At 35.5% G+C, this 4,620-nt stretch overlaps 1 pseudogene across 1 annotated transcript; it reads left to right on the top strand.

Moving 5' to 3' along the window:
- The first annotated feature begins 509 nt into the window (after window positions 1-509).
- On the top strand, window positions 510-4,620 carry LOC144573163 (scarecrow-like protein 9 pseudogene; annotated as a pseudogene). Its single transcript, XR_013517887.1, has 2 exons — window positions 510-618; window positions 2,336-4,620. The product of XR_013517887.1 is annotated as a scarecrow-like protein 9 pseudogene (transcript).

Below are 4,620 nucleotides of genomic sequence, written 5' to 3'. Positions count from 1 at the left end.
TTATACTTGATTGGCCAAGTCCGGATGAGTATATAAGGGGTTTAAGATGTTGCTGCATATCGGATCCCCTTTATATTTTGAATTTTGAATTAATATTTAATTAATAAATATAAATAAATATTTGAGTGGTTGTATATGCAAACTACATATATAATTACATATTGATTTTCTATACAAAAATTAACTGCAAATGCATATGCGGTCATATAGACAGCATTTTATTATCATGATTACATCGAATCCGCATAGTCTGAGATATCTCATATTTTGCGTGACTTTGGAAAATCTTAACCGTTTAAATATGTTTTGCACGAATCTCAAAGCTAAAAATTATACTGGCCCCTGCGCTATCGGAGGACACAATTACATCACAATTAGTAACTGCTACTCTAACAAAAGTTTTTACTGAACTGACAGGTGGCAGTTGATCGAAAATTAATTTTGGAAAGACGAGTCCAATTTGGATACTGGATTGAGGAAAGATTTAATTGAAATTGAAACTTTACAAAGAACAAATACCAGATTTATTCGAAGCTGCGGAGCTGCCAGAGGCATATCTGTCTTCTTTTACCCCATCCAAATTCCAAACTAAGAAAGATCTCTTCTATATCTTTCGAGGTATGATACTTCTCCTGTTTTCTTTTGGTCTGAGTCTCTTTGATCGATCGAGTAGGTTTCTCTAAACAATAAACAACTTTCTTTTCCCATAATTAGCTGCTATCAGTTTTTTAGATAATCTCCCTTTTGTAAAAGGAGAGGCTTGAAAGGAGTTAGTAATATTTTTTTTTAGGAAAAATGAAGTTAAACACAATAATTCTGCAATTTCAATTTTTTTAGGTACAAGCCTACTGGTCCTACTATTAGTGTTTTAAATAATTAAATTTGAGGGAGTGTTTGAATAAACTTATTATTTGTCTAAATAACAAGAATTCCAGGTCTTGGACCATTACCATTTTGTCAACCATTTTTGAAAGTCATAAATTTGTTTGGCTGAACGATTATATGTAGAAAAATGCGCCAAAAGGTCAAATTATTTGAAAATTTGGTAATTATAGTCTTCTTTTGGGACTTATTATCTTCAATGAGTGAATTTGTCAAGAAATTCATTCTTCTAAAATATTAATTACCATAACAAAGCATCTATAACATCAGTTTTTTAATAAGGGGCAAATTTCATGTATACCCCTCAAAAACTTCAAAATTACGTGTTTCTCCACTGTAAAGTTCATAAGATCATATTTACCCTTCTAAATTTCATAAACTTACAAATTTACCCATTTTATTGCTTTTTTATTAATACTCATTTTAAATTTATAAAATTACCATTTTACCCTTTATTGAAGGAATTTTCCCCAGCAAGAATACCAGTTTCCATTCATCAAAAGCTAGCTTTAGTTGCCAGTACCAGTTTTATCCAGTAAAGGACCCTAAACAGTTAGCTTTAACACCAAAAGATCACTAAATCAATCTTATCCAGTAAAGGACCCTAACAGTGCAGCAACTAACTGGATTATTACAATTAAAACCACCTTAAATCCCCATAATTACAAAGGAGCCTTCCAAATTTTGACATATGTGACATGTGAGTGAGGAAACTATGATGTTAGTCGAAATATCCTCATACCTCTCTTGATTTTAATCCAAACCAACTTGGGAAGATAAGAAAGTAGAATAATTAGAACCAATTTGCTCAATACTGAACGAAGACATAACATTGGAACCGGACATCACCATTATTTAATCACATCAATACCAGCCCTGACCAAAACTTCAAATCTAAACCTGACCTAGACTTAAATGAGTTATACCCCAACCTATCCAAGGAAGCTAGAGAAAACCATTAATGTATCAGTTCAGGTTCTTTTGTACACTACAAATGTATACTGACATGAAAAATCATGCAAATAGTCCAGAAGACAAACACAAACATAACTGGTATAAATCTCAAGGAAATTTTACCGACCAGAAATTAATGTAATCCTGATCCATTATTTATTTGAGGCTGCGATTCCAGTTTGCAATTCAAAATCATATAGATAATGTTAAATATAAATGACTGCACAATTCAACATTTCCTTTTCCCTCAAAACAACTTGTCAAGCAGCTCAGAATTAGGGTAAAGAAGTTTCTTAGAGACGTTATTCTCGTACTATTTTTGTTACAATTAAAAGATAAAAAAAAAGTACTTTGCAATTTCTTTTTATAGCAAATTCACCCACCTCATATTTTGGCTATAAAACTTTGGGTATTTATCCTTTTACATTCTACTATTACCTTTGCAACTAACTGTTTTCTGCAATAAGAAATTAAGCAGTCAATTTGGTGTAAATTGCAGTTACTTGGCAGTTTGCAACTTGGAAAACACAAATTCTACTATCATAGCTTCATATGGCTTCAAAAGGGCTTTGGCATGCAAATTTCCAAGAAGAAGGGGATAATGTCCTAGATACACTGAGTGAACCACAAGCCATTTTTGAATGTTACGAGACAATACCACCAACTTTTTCGAGTGACGACCTAAACCAGAATGCCACACCTAATCCTTTGGTAGGCAATGGTACAGATAGCCAAGAGGTTTGTGATCTCACGTCCAATGCAGTAATCAACTACATAGGCCAAATTTTGTTAGAAGAAGATATAGATGATGACATAAGCATTTGTCAAGAAGAGGAAGCTATTCGAGAAACAGAGAAATCCTTCTATGATACCCTTGGAAAAGAGTACCCTCCTGCACCTACTTTGGTCCAATTCCATCCACCTCAAAACAGCAATGCTACAAATAGTGGTTCCAGTAATGCTATAAAAAGTGTTTCGGTGAATGATGAGCTACCATACAGTAAGTTGGAACCCGTCTTGATCAGTGATGACAGTATATCTACTTTAGTTATGGAGAACCTTCCGGTCACACCAGCACAAAAGGGTGCTGAAGAAGCAACGAAGTTTCTTCCAACCCTTGAAAAGTTGTTTGTTGGTTTAGAGCCAAATAGAATTGAGTTTCATGAGAAAACCAAGGAAAATGATATCAGTGAGAACAAAACAATATGTTACGAGATCTGTACTAAAAAGTGTGCAAGTAATGATAGAGAACCAGATCTATCAGAGGGGCAAGCTCGCAAGCAACGAGCAATTTCCTCAGATGAGCCGGCAAGAAATGAGAACTTAGATCAATTTCTCCTTTACCGTGGTAGAGAGTATGTGAAAGAGGTTATCTCAGTACGTGAAAGTATAAAACAAGATATGAAAAATGAGTTACTGGAGCATCAGGTGGATACAAGGAGTAAGAAGGCATTAGAAAAGAAGGAAACTGGAGATAGCTTAGCAAATGTTCATTCTCTTCTAATTAGTTGTTCTGAAGCAGTTTCTGCTGGCACGTACAGCAGGGCCTATGAACTAATCAAGCAAATAAGGAAACACGCATGCCCTATGGGAGATGGCGACCAGCGTTTGGCATATTATTTGGTGGATGCACTCGAAGCACGCTTGGCTGGTACGGGAAGTGACATCTACCATAAACTACTGTCAAGGCAAGGAACTGTGACCGACTTTTTGAAAGCATTCCGTGTTTATCATGCAATTTGCCCATTTCTGAAGGTGCAATATTACTTCTCAGTCCAAACAATCCTAAACATTGCAAAAAATGCCACAAAGGTTCATATAATTGACTTTGGAATCCACATGGGATTCTTGTGGCCATCATTCTTTGAACGTCTGTCAAACTTAGGAAGTACACCGCCTAAAATCCGTATAACTGGCATAGAATTTCCACAAAAGGGTTTCCGTCCAGGCAGACTAGTTGAAGAGACAGGAAGGCGGTTGTCAGAATATGCTCAGAGATTTAATATACCTCTCAAGTATCAAGGTATAGCATCAAAATGGGAAAACATTACGATAGAAGATCTTAAGATTGAAGAAGATGAGATTTTGGTAGTAAATTTCTTGAATCGATTTCAAAAACTTGCCGATGAGACAATTGCTATGAGCTGCCCTCGTGATAAAGTTCTAAGGATGATAAGGGAGATCAAACCACGTGTCTTTATTCATGGAATTCTGAATGGCTCATATAGTACGCCGTTCTATACAACCCGATTTAAGGAAGTTTTATCCAAATTCTCTTCAATTTTTGATATTTTCGAGTCAAATATGCCTCGAGAGAGTGAGGCGAGGTTCCATATAGAAAGGACCATTGTAAGTCCAATAGTAATTAATGCAATAGCTTGTGAGGGTTCAGAGAGAGTGGAAAGGCCTGAGACGTATAGGCAGTGGCAAGCCAGGAATCTTAGGGCCGGTTTTGTGCAGTTGCCCATGGATTCACAGATCAAGAAAAAGATAATGAGAACAGTGAGAGGACTTTACCACAAAGAGTTTGTAGTTGATGAAGATGACAAATGGCTTCTTTTGGGATGGAAAGGAACCATCTTATTTGGGTTGTCCACATGGAAACCGAATGAGCATGCATGAGAGTGCTAATTTCAAGACTAAATAGTAATAGGCCTGATAAACCTAGGTATATTTTGTGAATGTTTTCTATACATCATTTTTGTCATTTTCTTTATTTTTCGAATGGAGCTTGTATAAGTTTACATGAATTGTTACAAAGTTTCTGTATTGGTTTACTTTTAA

This window comes from Carex rostrata, chromosome 21, assembly GCF_964058835.1.
Source record: "Carex rostrata chromosome 21, lpCarRost1.2, whole genome shotgun sequence".
Classification (NCBI taxonomy): domain Eukaryota; kingdom Viridiplantae; phylum Streptophyta; class Magnoliopsida; order Poales; family Cyperaceae; genus Carex; species Carex rostrata.
Note: the sequence above shows the minus strand (reverse complement) of the source record. Positions and strands in the feature narration are given on the sequence as shown.